The sequence below is a fragment of the Giraffa tippelskirchi genome, chromosome 10 (genome assembly GCF_054371585.1).
Source record: "Giraffa tippelskirchi isolate mGirTip1 chromosome 10, T2T-mGirTip1v1.2.pri, whole genome shotgun sequence".
In the NCBI taxonomy this organism is placed as follows: domain Eukaryota; kingdom Metazoa; phylum Chordata; class Mammalia; order Artiodactyla; family Giraffidae; genus Giraffa; species Giraffa tippelskirchi.
The window spans coordinates 17537067-17558708 of NC_137284.1; the positions used below are offsets into that span (position 1 = coordinate 17537067).

The 21642-nt window shown below is 39.3% G+C and overlaps 2 long non-coding RNA genes across 2 annotated transcripts in view; both read left to right on the forward strand.

Moving 5' to 3' along the window:
- The window catches only part of LOC145524300 (uncharacterized), a 284203-nt gene that overhangs the window by 130589 nt on the left and 131972 nt on the right, over positions 1–21642 (forward strand). The window lies entirely within an intron of this gene.
- LOC145524303 (uncharacterized) lies at positions 1124–2554 on the forward strand. The gene is made up of 2 exons (XR_014067390.1): positions 1124–1374; positions 2221–2554. It is a non-coding gene; the product is annotated as an uncharacterized LOC145524303 (long non-coding RNA).

Consider the following 21642-nt stretch of genomic DNA (forward strand, 5'->3'; position numbering starts at 1 on the left):
CCAGGAATTGAACCTGTGTCTTGCATTGGCAGGTAGATTTTTACCACTGAACTACCAGGGAAGCCCCCAACTAAACAAGTGCAGAACTCATATTCTGAAAACTATAGTAAAAATTGTTTAAAGAAATTAAAAATATCTAAATGGAAAACATTTTCACGGACTGAAAGACTTAACATTATTATGATGACAGTTCTCTTCAAACTGAGCTACAGATTCAATACTGTTTCTAATCCAAGACATAATCCAATCTGACTTCTTTGTAGAAATTGATAAAATGATTACAGAATTCATATGAAATTGCGAAAGTTGTGGAAAAGCTAAAACAATTCTAAAAAAGAAGAAGGGCTCATATTTATGTTTCCTGGTTTCAAAACTTGCACAGAGCATCAGGAATCAAGACAGTGTATACTGGCACTATATATATATTGCCAACTGACTTTCGACAAGGATGCCTCAAACTGTTTGTACTGAATAAAGTTAAACCCTTGTTCAGACCATATACAAAAGTTAACTTAAAATAAATTAAAAAACTTCAATGTAAGAAAAAGAACTGTGAAACTCTTTGAAGAAAACATAGGAATAAATCTTCACAACTTTGGATTTGCAAAGGATTCAGAAGTATAACATAAAAAGCATAATAAGCAAAAGAAAAAAAATTAATTAGATCAAAGCAAAACTTGTGCCTCACAGGGAAAAGAAAGTGAAAAGACAACCCACAGAGTGGGAGAAAATATTTCCAGATCAGACATCTGATTAGTTCTATCTAGAATATATGTAAATCTCTAAAGATTTAATAACAAAAATACAATCAACCCAATTTTTTTTTTAAACAAGGGGTAAAGAATATGAATACACATTTCTCCTAAGAAGATATTTAAATGACCAGTAAGTACATGCAATAAGCACGGGCAAAGAACTTAACATTATTAGTTATTGGGAAAATGCAAATCAAAACCGCAAGCAGTTACCACTTCATACCCACTAGGATGGCTGGAATAAAAATGAAACTTAAATTCATCATGCTACGTGAAAAAAAAACAGTCACAAAAGACAAAATCTATAGAGACAGGAAGTATTAATAGAGTCACAGTTACCCAGGACTAAGGCTAGGAGGCACAGTTAACAAAAGTGATATTTAAAGGGTACGGAGTTTCTTTTTGAGGTAACATAACGTTCAGAATTGACTGTTATGATGGCTACACATACTTGTGAATATGCTAAAAATTATTTAATTGTATTTTTTGATAGAATAGATTTTCCTCAAGAAATTGAAAATAGAACTACCATTTGATCCAACATTCCCACTACTGGGTATATAATCAAAGGAAATAGAATCACAATATTGGGATATCTGGATTTCTCATGTTCATTGTAGCATTATTCAAAATAGCCAAGGTACAGAAACAGCCTTGGGCTTCCCTGGTGGCTCAGACAGTAAAGAATCCATCAGCAATGCAGGAGACTTGGGTTCAATCCCTGGGTTGGGAAGATTCCCTGGAGGAGGAAATGGCAATCCACTCCAGTATTCTTGCCTGGAGAATTACATGGACAGAGGATCCTGGTGGGCTACAGTCCATAAGGTCACACAGAGTCAGATACAACTGAAACAATTTAGCAGGTATGCACAGAAACAGCCTTAGTGTCTGTCAATAAGCAAATAAGTAAAGAAAATGTAAAATATGTATCTATTTCATTTTTCATATATGTATGAATATCATTTAGCTGTAAAAAGAAAGGAACTCTGTCATTTGCAACAACATGGATGAAACGAGTATATTATACTAAGTAAAATTAGCTGGACAGGGAAAGAGAAATACTGTAAAATCTTATTTATACATGAAATATAAGAGTTGAGCTCACAAAAACAGAGAGTAGAACAGTTGTTCCCCAATGGGTGGGGAAAATGGGAAGAGCTTGGGCAAAGGATACACACTGTCAGACAGAAGATGAATAAATTCTAGGAAATTGATATGCACTGCAGTGACTATAGTTAACAGTACAGTATATACTTGAAATTTGCTAAGAGAGTCAATCTTCAATGCTCTCATCACACTAGGAGAAGAAAAAAAAAGGAAACTCTTAGATGATAGATGTGTTAATTAACTTTATTGTGGTAATCTTTTCACAAAATATGCATATATCAAATCATCACATGTATTATACATCCTGTGCTGTGCTCACTCAGTTGTGTCTGACTCTTTGTGACCGCATGGACTGTAGCCCACCAGGGTCCTCTGCCCATGGGATTCTTCAGTGAAGAATACTGGAGTGGGTTACCATACCCTCCTCCAGGGGATCTTCCCGACCCAGGAATGGAACCCCTTGCAGGCAAGTTCTTTATCCACTGAGCCACCTGGGAAGCCATTATACACAATATTAATTTGTCAATTATACCTTAGTAAAGCTGGGGGAGAAAAAAGAAAAAAAAAAAAACTTTTGAAACAACAACAAAAAAAGGAAAAGGTTGCAATGAATATGTGGACAAAGCAGTGTGGAATTTGACCTGAAAGTTCAGATAGTAAATCAAAAGAATTAAAGAACTTCTCTCACTCTCAGTGTGTCTCTCTGTCTGTCTCTGTCTCTCTCTTTTTTTTCTGGTGGAATTAGGTATTTGGATTTCACCAGCTTTTTTTTTCCCCTTGTTTGCCTGTGGTTTTTCTCTGCATGGAGAACTCCCAAGCTATGTAGGAGGAAATGAAAACTATAGGGAATTACCCAAGGTACAGCTCAATGATACTTACTGGTCCTTATAGAGTCAGATCTCCATGTAGCACTGTGTAGGTACATGTAGCTACATGTAGGTGATAGTGGGTGATATTTTGAACTTTGCAACCATAAAAATTATACAGGACTGCAGATATGGGTCAGTGGCTACAACTTCCTCTGAAATTTAAATATGTCAAAATGCATTTGATTGTAGAAGAGGTAGAGTAAGGGGGAGGTACTAAGTGACTCATTTTGACCATACCCTTGACTACTTTCAAATACAGGAGGAGACTGGAAATGTCAAAGACAGCTTCAGATTAAAGACCGATCAAAAATTCTAAAGAAATGGGGATGTAACCTCACTCACTGATTATCATTGAGTAAACATGCAGAGCACAGACTTTGGAGTCCAAGAGCTGTGTGAGCTTTCCAAAGTTATTTACTGCTCTGAGCCTTTGTGACATGATTGAGAATGGAGAAGATAATTTATTGACTGAATATATTGTTTTGACCCCCCACAGGGCAACTAGATAGGTCCAAGTATAAGAATGTTGAGGAGTTCTTTATGGAGTTGATGAAATATTTTATCTGCGATATGTGCATTGAATGAGTTCTACATTCTACCTCTGGTTGCCTAATTTACCCCAGAAATCAAAGTGGAGTTTTGGAAGTCTTTTCCTTACTAACAGTCCTTCAAAAACCCCCATCCATGCTCGGATACTGAGACCAACACTCTCTCGCCCATTGTAGGCTTTCTACGCTTCTCAGTGCCAGGGAGACATTAAAACAAGTATCTGATGGAGTTATTTATCCTTCTGTTTCCCCAAGGTATTTTTTATAATTTGATTTATTATTTATACTGAATAAAGAAGTTCTAAAACTTGTTTTCATGGGCTGTTGTTTCTTTTCCGACTCTCCTCTCTCTCTTTTTTTTTTCAATTATGACTGAAGTCAGTTTCAAAGCACATAAGTCCCAGTGATTTTGCTTTTCATCTGCGATGTTTCTATTGACTTTAAAACTAATGCAATGATTCAAAAACCTGCCAAACGCAGCCCCGAGGAATAAAGAAATAGGAGGCAGTCCTAAATGGGGGAGAATGGGCATCCAGGACCACTGACTTGGAGAGCACTTCCCCCAGGTGTGACTATATTAAAACCATATTTCACTTTAATAGGGAAGGACTCAGGGGAGGGTGGCCCCTCTGATACAGGGGACTCCATTTAGGCTAATAAAAGACCACTTAGCCATGAGGGCTTGTTACAATTAAATTGTCTCCAAACAGTGGGTTGCTTGGTGAACCTCCAGAGAAGAACAGCTGGAGCACGTGTAGTGGGAGGAGCCGAGGTCTGCTCTGTCCCCGGAACCACAGTGCATTTCAGCTACCCTCGTAAATCTCACTGCTCAGGACATGCTGCTTAATGTCTTTTAGTGCCTTTTACTCAGCCGATGACCCATAGCAAAGTATCTATCTGCTCTAAATCCTGGTATAACTTACCTTTCTCTGTTCTCATGCTGTCTCATCCAAGTATTGTTTCGAGTTAATATTAGCCTTGTTAAATGATTTGAGGATTATGTCTTCTGCTTCCTGAAATGATTTCTAGAATAAAGACTATTTATTATCTGATAGTTTAGCTGAACTTGCCGTAAAGCCTGAGCACAGTGATGTGGCTTGTAGATTTTTATTTTTAAATGTACAATTTGATATGTTTGACTTATGTGTATATCCATGATGCTATCACCATGATCAAGACTGTGAAAGTATCCATAATCTCTAAAACTCACTATGAGTTTCACATTTTTTGTTTGTTTTGCTTTGGGTCACAGCCTGCTGCAGGCATAAAGTTGTGACTAGGGACTGAATCTGCACCCCCTGCAGTGGAAGTGTGCAGTCGTAACCACTGGACTACCTGAAAAGTTCACGTTTGACTTTTTTTTTTGATTCCACGCAGAGGTGAGATCATACAATATTTCTTTTTCTGTGCCTGACTTATTTCACTTAGTATAATGTTTCCAGAGTTCATCCATGTTTTCACAGATATCAAGATTTTCTTCTTTTTAAAAGGCTGAATAATATTCCAAGTATATTTATATTAATTTTATTTATACATATGAAAAGAATGATTTTTTCACATTTTCTTTACCCATTATTCTGTTTACTTATGCTGTTTCCATATCTTAGCTACTATGAATAATGCTTCAATGAATATGTTCATTGAGATGCTGATACATCTTTGTGATGCTGATTTCATTTCCTATGCATGTACACGCAGTAGTGGAATTGAGTTGTTGGGTCCTATGTTAGTTATATTCTTAATTTTTTACAGAAACTCCATACTGGTTTTTGTGTGTATGTGTGCAGCTATAACAATGTTAGGATCTCTAATATTGCCCCCCTTATATTGTCTTTAAGATTTCTTTCCCTATATCCTTTTCCTCTGTGTTCTTCAGATTAGATAATTGTGATTTATCCTAATGATCCTCTGTTTTCTCCATTGTTTGGTAAAAATCATCCAGAAACTTGTTTATTCTGGGTATCATACTTATTTTTTAGTTTTCATCTTATTAAGATATAATTAAAAAATTGTTTTGGGGTGTAATTGATTTACAGTGTTGTGTTGACATTTAAAAAAGAATTCTATTTGTTTATTTGCTTTTGGCTGTGTTGGGTCTTCGTTGCTACATGGGAGCTTCTCTCTAGTTGCGGAGATCGGGGGCTACTTTCGTTGCAGTGCTCAGGGTTCTTGCTGCAGTGGCTTTTCCTGCTGTGGAGCACAGCACACACATACTCGAGTTGATTAACAATGTTGTGTTAGTTTCAAGTGTAGAGCAAAGTGATTCATGTATCCGTGTATATATTCTTTTTCAAATTCTCTTCCCATTCAAGTTGTTTCGTAAGATTGAGCAGAGTTCCCTGTACTATACAGTAGTTCCTTGTTAGTTACCCATTTTACATATTATAGTATGTGCATGTCAATCCCGATGTTGTATTTTTTAATTAAAAATATCCATTTAGTTCTTTTTCTCCAGACGTTTTGTGTTTTTTTAATTTATCAGTGGCATTTTTTTTTAATCTCATAAAACATACTTGTAGACCAACTTTACATCTTGGTCTGCTTATTCAAATATCTGTTACCTTGGGATTGGCTTTGAATAATACTCTTTGAGTGGGTTTCGTTTCTCTTATTCTTTATGTGTTGAGCAATTTGTACTGTATCTTGACTATTGTGAATGTTATATGGTTGAATCTCTGGATTATGGTATGTAGTTGATGTTGTTCAGTTGGTAAGTCGTGTCTAACTCTTTGCGACCCCATGGACTGCAACACTCCACGCTTCCCTGTCCTTCACTGTCTCCTGTAGTTTGCTCAGATTCATATTCTTTGAGTCGTTAACACTGTTTAACTATCTCATCCCCCTTCTTTTGCCTTTAGTCTTCCCTAGCATCAGGGTCTTTTCCAATGAGTCAGCTGTTTGCATCAGCTGGACAAAATATTGAAGCTTCAGCTTCAGTATCAGTCCTTCCAATTAATACTCAGGGTTGATTTCCTTTAGGAGTGACTGGTTTGATCTCCCTGCTATCTGAGGGACTCTCAAGAGTCTTTTCCAGCACCACAATTCAAAGGCATTGATTCTTCGGCACTCAGCTTTCTTTGTGGTCCAACACTCACATCCATATGACTATTGAAAAAACCATAGCATTGTTTAGACAGACCTTTGTCAGCAAAGTGATGTCTCTGTTTTTTAACATGCTGTCTAGGTTTGTCATAGCTTTCCTTCCAAGGAACAAGTATCTTTTAATTATGATAGTTAATTTTAATTATGACATGTACCTTATAAATTAAAAAAAAATTATTTACCAAGCAATTAACTTTGTGGACTTAGACTGTAAACTTTGTCTCTTGGTAGCTCATATAGCAGGTCAGTTATTTTATCATAAACTGAATTGCTTGCTTTTTTCTCTGTATACACATACTTAAAGGGTAAAGTAGAGCCTTAGCAGACTTAACACATAGAATTTGAGATTTATCTCACTCTTTCTTTTCTATATATCTCCCATAGTGGCTCTTGTTATCTATAACTTTCTTTTCTTTTTCTTCAGGCCAGATAAATATCAAGTTTTCTGTAAGTTTCTGTTTCCTAACATGTTGTGAAGACTCCAGTCACTCTCAACGTTAACCAATATAAATAGTAAATCTATACCATTCTGTCTATTCTTTCAGGTTTGGCTCCCTTTCAAATTCTGCCTTCAGGTATTTGTTTTATGTGTTTTCCCCCCAGATTTAAACTATTATAAGCAAGGAGATAGGTCTGTTTGATCATAATAGAAGCAAAATACATAACTTGATTATTAAACCTTGTCTAAGTATCTTTGTCTTTAAATTAGAAAGTATAATCCATTTATATTCATAAATGATATATTTGGATTTATTATCACATTATTTAGCACTCTGTATTTTAATTTTCTATTTGTTTTCTTTTTTTTTAATATTTATTATATATTATAAAATTGATTTGTTCCATATTTCTTTTAGTCTAACCTGCTTTTTCAGCCATTTATTGGATTTTTTTAATTACTATTTTAATATCTAGAACTTCTAATTTTTCTTTGTCAAACTTGCCAAGCTTCTTTTTTAATTTTCATAGTACATTCTTGTGCTTTTTAGACTTTAATGCCAAAAGCCTCCAAACTACATTAATAAACTTCTGGTTATTATTTTATTTTAAATAAGATTTGTCCTGCTTCTTAAAAAAATAGGAATACTTTGTGGCCAGAGTTTTTCAGATATTCCTGCATAATGGTTTTACATTGCTTCTATTAGGAAGAAGTGAAAATGGAGAGGTATAGTGAGGCACCATCTATTTGGAGTTACAGCATGGTGGAAAAAATAGGAGTAAATAAAGGATGATTCAGAAAATTCACCTGGAGCTGCTATCCACCCTAAAGATTTTAGGAGATCTTATTTTATTTTTAAATTAAGCCCTTTATTTCCTTCTTGCTAAAAATATAGAGTGCCTTTGCTCTGCTACTCAAAAATATAAACAGCAGCAACAGTACAAACAAGTTGCCAGCAACTACATTCATCACTTGCAGGGCATGTTTTGAAGGAGAATTAAATTATGTGTAATTAATTTTGGAGGTTCCTAGTCTAGTCATAAAAAACGTTAATTGAAGTCCTCTTTTTAAGTCTTGGACTTGGAGAACTTGCACATGGAAACAACATAATAAAATCTTGTAGTTGAAATAAAAAATTTAATAAGAAAGAACAATCATCCTAAGTCGAAGAAGACAAAATAGAGGATTCAGCAGCTCCTAGCAAAAGGACATTCCCTAGCAATGGATCCATATTTGGTGGGTTCTGCACTACTGTCGTGGTCATGATGAATGTTCACTGAGTTACTCCTTTGGTTAAGAGTGTTGAGTTCCTGCTACGTCCCAGCTGTTCTACTACACTGGTTCCAGATCCTCTAGGATGTGACAGTGATCAGAGCAGAAACGGCAACTACTCTTTAACTTCTAAAATAACTGCTTATTTTGCATAAGTTAATTATTTATGAAATTAGACATGATTATTTCATCATGTGGGTTCATTCATATCAATTAAGTATTTAACTGTCCTTAAACAATCCTGACTGGGACTTCCCAGCTAGCACGAGTGGTAAAGAATCCGCCTGCCAATGCAGATGGGTATTTGATCCCTGGGTTGGGAAGATTCCCTAGAATAGGAAATGGCAACACACTCCAGTATTCTTGCCTGGAAAATCCCATGGACACAGTCTATGGAGTGGCAAAGAGTTGGACACAACTGAGCATACACAAACACACACACAAAGAATTCTGACTACTCTATTTGCTTACTCCAGGCATACCTTTTCTTTTATAACAAAGAACACATATTGACTCCTCCCTACATCTGTGGTCTGACTTTATATTCCCCTCCAAAAGTGTTACTCCTTGAAGCTGTACTGTCTTTTACTTGGGTTCAGTGGTCCATGAAACATCCTGCCTATATCTACTTCACAACATGAAATTCTAAGCGTCCTTCAGATATGTCTTCATATTGCCTTATATGTCTCCTTTATAGTCACTACAGTTTACACATGCATATGAATATATGAGACCATTTGCAGTTGATTGTTGAACAGTTGATCTGAATTGTGCCGGTCCACTTATATGTAGTTTTTTTCAATAGTAAGTACTGAAGTGCTACACTGTCTGTGGTTGGTTGAATCCACAGATGCAGAACCAGAGAGATACAATGAACCAAGTATATGGAGGATCTGAGTGTATGGAGGGCTGATTATAAATGATTTGTGGATTTTCAACTGTGAAGAGGGTAGGTACTCCAGTCCCTGCATTTTTCAAGAGTCAGTTATATAAAGTTACGATATTTTTAATTGTGACATAAAATATGACTCAAATATCTGCTAAAATAAAAAGCGTTCCCTGCTCTTATATTGTAAGGCGTTCCTTGGTCAACTAATCATATTGTCCCTTTTCTGATCTCTGGAAGGATCTTTCTTGTCCAATCTCCATCTTCACCACAACTGAAAGGGACAACAGGAGGGATGCAGTATTACTGTTTTAAGAGTTTGCTTTGATATGAGTTTAAGGACTTAGAAATTGCTCAGGGCCAAGAAATCACAGCCAAGTTTGGGATTTTATTTATTGAGTGAAAACTTGGTGACTTAATGACAAACAGCATTTGTTCTTTTTCCTTCTTCTCAGTACTGATCTCTAGACCTCATCGGTTTGCTGTGTTTCTACTGTTTCTAGAATGCTTTTCTGTCTAATAATCTTCTTTGGTAAAAATAAAAAAATAGTCTCCTACAGCAGAGTCTAAAGGACAAACTCTGAATCAGAGTTGCTGCCTTGTAAATTGCAATGTCAAATGTTTCCTAGTTGCACCACTTAAGTATCTTGCCAAAGACACTTAACCTCTATGTGTTTCTGTTACTTTATTTGTAAATAGGAATAATAATATTTAGTCACATAGGATAATCATTGTGAGAATTAATAAATTAACCCCTATTAAGTATTCAGAATAATACCAGGCACCTAATAAGCACAGGCGCTCAGTTGCTTCGTTGTGTCCGACTCCTTGAGACCCCATGGACTGTAGCCAACCATGCTCCTCTGTCTGTGGGATTTCCCCATCAAGAATACTGGAGTGTGTTGCCACGCCTTCCTTCAGGGGATCTTCTTGACACAGGGAATGAACCCACATCTCTTACATCTTCTGCATTGCAGGCGGATTCTTTACCGCTGAACCACCTGGGAAGCCCAAGCATGTATGAAGTGTTAACTATTGCTATTATCATTATTTGACAGATTTAATTTTATTTTTGTGCTTCACAAAAGTGAACTGATTCTTTATGGTCCCTACTATTAATTATGCAGGTCAAGAAGCAACAGTTAGAACTGGACGTGAAATGACAGACTGGTTACAAATAAGGAAAGGAGTATGTCAGGGCTGTATACTGTCACCCTACTTATTTAACTTCTCTGCAGAGTACATCATGTGAAATGCCTGGCTGGATGAAGCACAAGCTGGAATCAAGATTGCCAGGAAAAATAGCAATAACCTCAGATATGCAGATGACACCACCCTTATGGCAGAAAGTGAAGAAGAACTAAAGAGTCTCTTGATGGAAGTGAAAGAGGAGAGTGAAAAAGTTGGCTTAAAACTCAACATTCAGAAAACTAAGATCATGGCATCCTGTCCCATCACTTCATGGCAAATAGATGGGGAAACAATGGAAACAGTGAGAGGCTTTATTTTTCTGGGCTCCAAATCACTGCAGATGGTGACTGCAACTATGAATTAAAAGATGCTTGCTCCTTGGAAGAAAAGCTATGACTAACCTAGACAGCATATTAAAAAACAGAGACATTACCTTGCCAACAAAGGTCCATCTAGTCAAAGCTATGGTTTTTCCAGTAGTCATGTATGGATGTGAGAGTTGGACTATAAAGAAAGCTGAGTGCCAAAGAATTGATGCTTTTGAACTGTGGTGTTGGAGAGAACTCTTGAAAGTCCCTTGGACTGCAAGGAGATCCAGTCAATCCATCCTACAGGAGATCAGTCCTGGGTGTTCATTGGAAGGACTGATGTTGAAGCTGAAACTCCAATATTTTGGCCATTTGATGCAAAGAACTGACTCATTTGAAAAGTCCCTGATGCTGGGAAAGATTGAAGGCGGAAGAGGGGATGACAGAGAATGACATGGTTGGATGGCATCACCAACTCAATGGACATGAGTTTGAATAAGCTCTGGAAGTTGGTGATGCATAGGGAAGCCTGACGTGCTGCAGTCCGTGGGGCTGCAAAGAGTCGGATACGACTGAGCAACTGAACTGAAATCTGACTCAAAGCTATTAATTAGTTCTGATAAATTTATTCATAAAAAAATCTTCCTCATTAAGTCTTGATGTAGGGACAAGTTCAATGTAACGCAAAGTTGATTGAAAACAGTCACTTCCTCCCCCGACCAATTAGTGAGAATGAGTACAAGAGACTCTTTTGGGCTACCCACATGTGGATACTCCCCAAATTCCTTCCAGGCATGGGCTTCAAGAATGATGGTTACTACTTGTACCCATTGGGTTTGAAGGAGAGGAAGTGGGATGACATGGCATGGCCTTTTGTCACTGGGGGAAGAATATGTATTCCAGAAAGAGGATGCCTGCAGAGTCATGAACCCTGGGTTCAGCCTCTTGGAAGGAATAAACACTGAACCCAAGTGCATTAGCCCTTCTCCGTGCCTTTCCAATCAGCACTGCAAAAATAAACAGTTTATACATTTAACGTAACCCTAGACTACCCTCACCAATTATTTTATAAGGATCCCTGGAAGACAAACACGTTCCCCTCACTCCTCAGTCCATGGCAGCCCTTTGTTTGCCATGAGTTGTTGGAGGGGTGTTGTTGCTCAGTCGCTCAGTTGTGTCTGACTCTGCGACCCCATGGACTGCAGCACTCCAGGCTGCCCTGTCCTTCAACATCTCATGGAGCTTGCTCAAACTCGTGTCCATTGGGTCGGTGATGCCATCCAACCATCTCATCCTCTGTCGTCCCCTTCTCCTGCCTTCAATCTTTCGCAGCATGCAGGTCTTTTCTAAGGAAGCTGGGTGAGCCCCCAGTTTTTCCAGGGCTCGAGACCTAGAGCTATTTTGAGGAATAAGATATCTGTGTATCTGCCCCTCTGGTGAAGTGTCCTAGCATTTTTTGTTTCCCTCTCTACAAAGTCCTCCTATCTCTCCACCTAACTGAGGTTTCCTATTCCTGGAGTACTTTAGCAATGGTGACTGTTCTGGGTGGAGGGGGGCTTGGGGGGAGAGATGAGGTGAAGCCAAATTAAGCAGTAATAGAGCTCATACTAGAACTTCTTTGTGTTCAGAACTCTGGGGATAGAGCAAAATCCACCTCTACTGAGCATATACTATAGGCCAGAGACTGTATAATTTGATGTAATCCATATTAATGTAATGCCTGGTGGGTATTATTAACCCTTCTTTAAACTGAGACAACTGGACTCAAGATGACACAGCCGGTAAGTGGATGGCACGTCTCTGAAAGGCCACTTACTTTATTCCCAGGCCATTGTCTTTCTACTACAACGTGCTGTGTCCTGTAAGGACAGGTGATATGCATGTCATGAGGCTCATGTGCTGGGTATGGAACAGAGAAATTAATGAGCACACTTGTCAATCATTATAAGGAGCCGTCCGGGGAGGCACAGATCAGGTAGAGAAGCTAAAGTTCATTTTATTCATCACATTATTCATGGTCACATCACTAGAAAGGGATAAATCTGATATCTAAACTCAGCTCTCTTTCCCAAGGAGTGTACTCTTTCCAATTTATGTTGCTCATTATTATCCAAGTCAATGATCTTTTTATCTCATCTGATCTCATCTTGTCCAATCTTACCATGGTCAACAGCTGTGGATCTGAGCACATGGTGTTTCCTGCTAAGGAATTAAATTTCTTAATTTGCTGGGCAGATATTTTGATATTTTTCTCTTTCATTAATCTGGGAATTGTCTTTTTTTTTTTTCTCACCTTGCCTCTTCTCTCTCTCTCTCTCTCTCTGTGTGTGTATATGACTTTCTCCTATGAAGATTTTGTTAAGAAACTACTATTTCTTCAAGGTCATTTTGTTGTTAGTTAAGTGACCCTTCCAATATCCTTTGGTAAATCAAACTTTTACAAAAATTAGCTAAAGGACTGGGTTTTTATGAAGTCTGGAATATGTATATATGAGTCCTGAAATAAAATAACTGAAGCTCTAACAGACTCTGCTGCTGCTGCTGCTGAGTTGCTTCAGTCGTGTCCGACTCTGTGCGACCCCATAGACAGCAGCCCACCAGGCTCCGCCGTCCCTGAGATTCTCCAGGCAAGAACACTGGAGTGGGTTGCCATTTCCTTCTCCAGTGCATGAAAGTGAAAAGTGAAAGGGAAGCCGCTCAGTCGTGTCCGACTCTTCGCGACCCCATGGACTGCAGCCTACCAGGCTCCTCCGTCCATGGGACTTCCAGGCAAGAGTACTGGAGTGGGGTGCCATTGCCTTCTCCACTAACAGACTCTAGGACTAGACAAATATTTTGTTTCTCATCTGAAAACCTTTGTACTCTTTTGGCTAGTGTGAGCTGGGCCTGGGAGAAGGATTAAATTTACTAACAAGTCAGATTATATCAGAAATTATATCAGAGTTAGCTGAAAAATAGGTGGACAATGATGAAATAACATTATTTCTATAAACTCTCCCTATAAACTTTTTATTAGAGAGAAAGAGATTTCTGCGAATCCAACCTAGGTTCCAACCAAAGGCTGGCTCAGGGTTGTAGAGGGTCTCAATAATGCTTAGGGTTCGAATTTGGTATTAACCTAACATGAGATTAACAGCTTCATAGTCGATGCTGCATAAAATTCTTTTTGCAGCATATAAGGTTTGTTGTGGAAGTTGTAAATATATTGGGTAATATTTTAAATGCCAAAATCCCTCTTCTCTCAAAATCTATTAACTTCGGGTGAGAAGCAAACTAGTTAAAACCTTAGATTGATAAGACACCAAATGAAAAATAGAAGTTGATAATAGCAGTGGTTACTCTTGTCAAGTCAGTGGTGGTTCTCCTTCTTAGTTAATAAGGATCATTTCTTGAATTCTTTTGTAAAATAAGTCCAGGACTGGAATGAAGGAATCTCATCTAATTCCCCCACCATTGTCACCTATACCTCAACCCCAATTTTACCTTCTTGACCTCTCTTTTATTGCTTGTCAGTCTCACTAGATCATAACTGTAGCATCCCCCAGATGGGATGTATGACTTACCAAACTCTCCTCACATGCTAGTGTTATTCTAGCAGTTTTCAAGGATTAGTTTATTAAAATTTCTTAATAATACCCCCATCAGGTAGCTAATTTCATTATATCTATTTTACATGTGAGGAAATCAACACCCACATAAGTTAAGTAACTTGCAAGGCCACACAACTACTAAGTGGAAAAACAAGATTTGAACTTGGGAATTCTGTTGCCAGAGTCCAAACTCTAAACTGTCAAGATATACTGCCAAAATAAATGCTTGTTGAATGAATGTCTTTAGTCTATATTAATAATTACATATGGACATATTCTGTATGTTCAGCATATTTATGTTAAGCATACAGTATATATGTACTGTATCGATATATTTTATATTAAAGCCATTTGCATATTATATATCATCCCAGTATTTATCTAGCAGAGACACACCCATATGTAACATAGGACTTCCCAAGTTGCTCACTGGTAAGAAATCCACCTGCCAATGCAGGAGACACAGGTCTGATCCCCGAGTCAGGAAGATCCTCTGGAGAAGGAAATGGCAAACCACTCCAATATTCTTCCCTGGGAAATCCCATGGACAGAGGATTCTGGTGGGCTACAGTCCATGGGTCACAAAAGAGTCGGACACAACTGAGTGACTGAACAACAATATGTAACATATATGGTACCTGAAAGTGTAAAGTGAAAGTGAAAATCACTCAGTTGGGTCTGACTCTTTGTAACTCCATCGACTATACAGTCCATGGAATTCTCTAGGCCAGAATACTGGAGTGGGTAGTGTTCTCTTCTCCAGGGGATCTTCCCAGCCCAGGGATCGAACCTAGGTCTCCCACATGGCAGGTGGACTCTTTACCGGCTGAGCTACCAGGGAAGCCCATATGATACCTGACTTTATCATCATTCCACAAATATTTGTCAGGGTAATATATTATACATTGTTACACGTAATATGTATAATAAATGAATACTGAACTCGTGATATATGATTTATAAGACTTCCCTGGTGGCTCAGATGGTAAAGCGTCTGCCTACAATGCAGGAGAACTGGGTTCGATCCCTGGGTTGGGAAGATCCCCTGGAGAAGGAAATGGCAACCCATTCCAGTACACTTGCCTGGAAAATCCCATGGACGGAGGAGCCTGGCGGGCTACAGTCCATGGGGCCACAAAGAGTTGGACACGACTGACCGACTTCACTTTCTTTCTTTCTATATGATTTATAAAGCATGAGTAGAGAATTAATACTAATACTTATTTAATGAATAAACAAACACATTCCCTGTGGTCAGCTTAGCCCGGTGCCTCCTTTATCATTCCTTCTTGCTCTGTGCCTGTGACTCTGGTGTCAATCAATGACTCAGGGAGTATGCATTCAGGCTGTATATACAGAAGTGTTGGAAGCCTCTATGCTCTCAATTATCACTTTTGGTTCCCCAGTTCCTGAAAGAACAAATGCTCTTTACTGTGGTAACTTTTTATCACTTTTTTTTTTTAAATGATGCAAAGCAAAACTCGTTTTTCTCGGACCTTCTTGTACTCAAAGCTTTTTTTGATTCGTTCTCCTTATGACTTACCATTGATGTATAATTCATAGTTAAGGGCATCCTAAGTATGGCCAAATACACTTTTCTCAGGGTTTCCCTGGTGGCTCAGATGGTAAAGAATCTGCCTGCAATGCCAGAGACCTGAGTTCAGTCCCTGGGTCGGGAAGATCCCCTAGAGAAGGAAATGGCAACCCACTCCAGTATTCTTGCCTGGAAAATCCCACGGACAGAGGAGACTTGCAGGCTACAGTCCATGGGGTTGCAAAGAGTTGGACACGACTGAGCAACTAACACACACACTTTTCTTAAGAAGAAGCAAAATATTGACTGAAGACAGCATCATCTCTTACAGATTCACTTCCTTTGCCTGAAAGATGAGCACACTCCTAGGTTTCCCTGCTAAAAGATACACTTTGTATTTGGCAATTAAATGAGAGAGAAAAAGTGATAACCAAGTCCCCTACGTTAATTTTTTAAGGAGGAAAAAAAATCCACAGTTTTGATCAGACAGCAAACTGCAGACTAAGAGAGAAGTTTGGGAATATCCACTCAGATTGACTGATTCAGATTGTGGGATTCAGGCAACATTCCCAGGTTGGAAGTTGGGCAAAAGATGACCATTCGAGCCAAGAATAAAGGAATTAAGAGTCTTTGATTATATATATTGCCTCATCTTGAACGAAGAGTAGACAGACAGATCTTCAGTGAAATACCTCTAGCTTGGATATAGAAGGATCTCTGTCTCTTTATATACATGTACATATTCCTTTGTTGGTCAAATAAAGTTGTTTGTATTCATGCTGTTGCTTTAAGACCCTGGTCTTTAGTGAGAGCTTCCATTTTCCCAGAGCAGTTCAAATGAACATGGAATTGAAAACAGATGTGGGCTTCAGCGTGTTATTGCACAAGGGCAAGTGGGGCACAGGGAGGGGAGGAGGGGGAGGTGGCAGGGACCGCGCCAAGGGACCTCAGCAGCCCCAGGACTCTCATCACTCGAGGGGGTCTGAACTCGGAATTCCACCAGCCCGCACTCTGAAAATGAACTCGTAACAGAAAACAGATGGGGTGGCCCTCGAGGTGGGGGAGGGGGGGACAGAGGGAGGCGCCATGGGGAAAGTGTGGTAAGGAAGGTGAGAGCAAGAAACGCAGAGAGGGTGGGTTTATTCGCATTCCCGCCTAAGGACATAAAAGCCCAAGAGGAGGCGATGGGAGTCTGGACAGAGACTTGCCTAGAACACCTAGCGCCGCCTGCAGACAGAATTCCCCTTGTTGTTGCCCCGCTGAGAAGAAGAACCAGTGACATTAAGACGCTGCAAGAGCAGGGATCATCAAGCCAGATTTTTTTTTTTTTTTTGCCTGGGAAACATCTCATCCAAACAGACCACTTGCTTTTGCAAATGCCAGTAGTCCTGATAAATCAAACTCGCTGAAGTCAGCACAGTCCTCATGTTACTTTCCATCAGGGCTTTGTCTGAGCGGAGGCATGCCAAGGGGTGTCTGCTGCGGGGGAGGAGGCAGCCGGTGAAGTGCATAGTCTGGACAATAATACCTCCTAGGTCTTTCCATCCTGGGAACCAGAGTTGATTCACTTCTGTTTTCTTGGACTAGCTTATCAGAGATTTGACAGTTTCCAGATTTGAATGAGACTTTTTCCACTTTTTTTTTTTCTTTTTCTTTCTTTCTTTCTTTTTTTTTAAACAGCTTGATCCTGCCTCTTCAGTGAACAGAAGAAGAGGTAGAGAGCTATAGGGCTGGAGTGAATCTAAGTAGTACGTCATTTGGGGGGTTGCTATGTTGTATATTAAGGATGCTGAGCTTGCACTACATGCTTGGGGGATTATTTGGCCCTGGATGTACTTGTTTGGCAAACTAGCTTTAAATGTTCTCATACATACCATATAATCACAAAGTAGTGACTCTCAGTGGGCGGGGGTGTTGGGGAACGGGGTTTTGCCTCCTAGGATATTTTGGCAATGCGTAAAGACTAGTGCTGAAGCTGAAGCTCCAGTACTCTGGCCACCTGATGCCAAGGGCCAACTTATTGGAAAAGACCCTGATGCTGGGAAAGATTGAGGGCAAGAGGAGAAGAGGACGACAGAGAATGAGATGGTTAGATGGCCTCACTGACTCAGTCGACATGAGTCTGAGCAAACTCTGGGAAATAGTGAAGGACAGGGAAGCCTGGCATGCTGCAGTCCGTGGGATCACAAAGAGTTGGACATCGCTTAGCCACTAAACAACAACAACAAAGTCACTTTTGGTTACCTCTGGAGTGGTGGTTACTATCTTCATGGGTGGAAGCCAGGAATGCTGCTAATATCCTACAATTCACAGGGCAGCACCCAACAGCAATGAATTCTCTGGCCTAAAATGTCATCATTCCAACATAGAGAAAATCTATTTATAATGTTTATAGGATCCTTGTGACAATTTGCAGAAAAGGATGATATGGGTATACAAAATTCAAGGATCATCCTTAAATCTCATTTTAAGGTCATATCTTTTTCTTTAAAATTTATCTAGCTGTGCCAGGTCTTAGTTGTGACATGTGGGATCTAGTTTTCTGACTGGGGATCAAATCCCCGCTCCCTGTATTGGGAGTGCAGTCTAGCCACTGGACCACCAGGGAAGTCCCAAGGTCATATCTTTAAAACCCGATGCTCCCCAAACAAATTGATGGTGCTAATGACAAAATAGCAATAAGAACTACTAGTTATATTTCACTACATGCCAAGGCACTGTGTCAAACACTTTACATAATAACACACTTGCTTTTCACAACAATTTTATGAGCCAGGTACAATTATTTTCCTAATTTACAAGAGAAAAAACTGAGGTACTGAGAGGTTCAGTAATATGTCTGAGGTCATAAAGCTACTAAGTGCTGGGGTGGCTTCATGCATGTTTAGCCTGTGTAGTCACATGGTGTCTGTGCTCAGGGGGGCCATGCTTGGTTTAACATTCTGTTGTCACTGCCTTAAATTCTTCATAATTTCATCATTGAACATGTGTTTGTAAATGAGGGTCAACGGGCAATAGATCATGCATGTGAGCAGAGGAGGAATGGGTCTTATAGGAATTGCTTGTTGACTCAGCTCACATGTGGTGTTCATGGTTTCCCATGAACACAGAATTCCACTGGACCCACCATGTGTGGGGGTCCAGAGAGACTTGAAGTAGGTACAGTATAAGCATGTTATAGATATGACTAAGCATGGTCATTGGGAGCCCAATTCCTAACACCGTCTCTTCATCCAGAACTAGCACTGAACACAGAAAGAAGGCAGGAGCATTCTAAAAAATACCTATGTCCAGGCACCCTAGTCTGTCCCTTCTTACTCATGTTATTTCCCTGTATTAGCCTGCAACTGGTGCTTGAAATGGTGACATAGAAGGAAAGGGAAAAGATAGGAATGCCCTTAATTTCTTTTCCTTTCAATCCTCCCTTACATATCAGTAGCACAGTGTTGCTAGGAGGGTCACACATCAAAATGTGAATTAAAAAACCGTTGACTCAGTTTTGTGCCATGTTTTCACTGCTTTAGTGAGAACAAAATAGCTATGCATGTAGGAGCTATGGAATATGAATTGTGCAATTTCAATGATTCTGCCTACAATTTAAATGCTCTTATATTTGCATTGAAACTGAGTGCTGCACAATGTAAAGAATGGATGGTAAAATTTGTGCTGACAATTGTAAATTGTAAGCTGACATTAAATTGCAAATAGAACACCATGACAAGAAAGAGAAACTGTGGAAGAAAGGAACAGCCTCATCTTTCTGTGTCTTTAATGGCACTTTCTCCCTGATATTTGGACAAGGGACCCTGCATTTTTAGTTTGAGCTGGGTCCTGCAAATTATGTAGCTGACTCTGAATGACAGATTCAGGATTCGAATCCTGGCAGTGTAGACCTGAAATGTACGTTCTTATCTACTAGGATACCCATTGCTACTATAGAATCCAATGTGATAAAAATGAGCCAGTCTTTCAGAGGAATGTCTTCATTTGTGGCAAGATGCTTGTCAGGGTACGAACATTACCAGTCTGTTGGAGGGGTGAGGGTGGGTCTTTTTCCTTCACATAGCAATTGTTGATATCTGTGAGTGTCCTGAGGGGCTCTTCCTGTGCTGCGTGCTCAAAACTAAGGGAGAAACTGATCTTTCATGTGGCACACACCAATTTGTATGTTTTAGTATTACACTTTCCGGTGGCCTATGACTCTAGTGGATAATAACTGTGGATTTTGCTTGCTGATCTCTGTGATTTTATTTATATATACACATACATGTATCATGCATGCCAAGTTGCTTCCGTCGTGTCCAACTCTTTGTGGCCCTATAAACTGTAGCCCGCCATGCTGTATATGTACCATATACATCTATAGATGATCTCATTTTACATGTGTTATCTCAAATTAAACTTCCCCATGTCTTTAAAAGCCGGCTCCTTCTCCTCCCCTCTGCTGTCAGTGCATCTGTGCTGGCCATTCTCTGTCAGGCTTTCAGTTAATATATTTCGCAAAGTGAAATATTATTTAGGGAAGTCCCCGTGATTTTTAACACATCCAATAAAGTTGATATCTTTGGAAAGCTGCATTTTTATAAGATTTATTAATTTGTAGCATCTTGGCTTACAGTCAGACATACTGAAGTCACTTATAGAGCCCAAGAGAATTACTCAGTAGTATTTTGATGAAATAAGTGAAAATGACCCAGAAATACTTTCCTCTGAAATACATGAGGGTAAAAAGTTGAAGTGAAATGATTCTTAAGTGTTGTTGAACTGGGCAAGAAGTTTGTTTGGGTGTTTCTGTGAGATACTACCAAAAATCCTGAACGAACTTTTTGGCCAACTGAATACGTATGTTTGGGACATTTTGGGTTTTTGTCCTGGATGTAAACTTCAGTGAAATTGTTTGGCCTTTGCTTCTGTTTTAAAACCCCATGGGAAATGGTCAAGGAAAGGCAATTCTAAGAAAATTTCATCTAATCTACATTGCTCTACTTCAACATTGTTAAGAAAATCACATTTATCTTGAAGAACTGTATTCACAGCCTTTGATCTAGCACATAAAATGATGAATAAATTGGCACACACCTTCCTTAGGAGGCATGATGTAAGTATGCATCTTGCCTCTCAGACCCATGACTAAGAGGTATGATTCAATACATACTCCTTACCCATGAGACACTGGAGCAGTAGAGGGAGTGGAAGCATCTTACACTGTTCAAAGAACACATTCAACTTTTCAAGAAAAATACATGGAAATATATAAGCCGTTTGACATACAATTATTCTTTAAATCTAAGGTCTGTGCATACATCTTACTTATTACTATTATTGTTGTTATTATTATTATTTTGGCCAACTTAAGTCAAAAGAGCAAAGAAGTTATCATTGCCCATAGCCTACAGAGTCATACATAACTAGGTTTAATTTCCACTACCTGTTTATTATTATTATTTTTTAACTTGAGTACATTTCCTGACCTCTCTAAACCTCACTTTCTTCATTTATACATTTAAATAAAAGTCATCTATCTACTCTACAGGGATGTTAAAAGATTGTTTTTATTCAGGTACTAAGTCATGTCCGACTCGTTGTGATCCTATGGACAGCAGCACGCTACCCTTCTCTGTCCTTCATCACCTCCCAGAGTGTGGACATCAGTTCAGTTCAGTTCAGTGGCTCAGTCGTGTCCGACTCTTTGCGACCCCATGAATTGCAGCACGCCAGGCCTCCCTGTCCATCACCAACTCCCGGAGTCTACCCAAACCCATGTCCATCGAGTCGGTGATGCCATCCAGCCATCTCATCCTCTGTCGTCCCCTTCTCCTCCTGCCCCCAATCCTTCCCAGCATCAGGGTCTTTTCCAATGAGTCAACTCTTTGCATGAGGTGGCCAAAGTATTGGAGTTTCAGCTTCAACATCAGTCCTTCCAATGAACACCCAGGACTGATCTCCTTTAGGATGGACTGGTTGGATCTCCTTGCAGTCCAAGGGACTCTCCAGAGTCTTCTCCAACACCACAGTTCAAAAGCATCAATTCTTCAGCACTC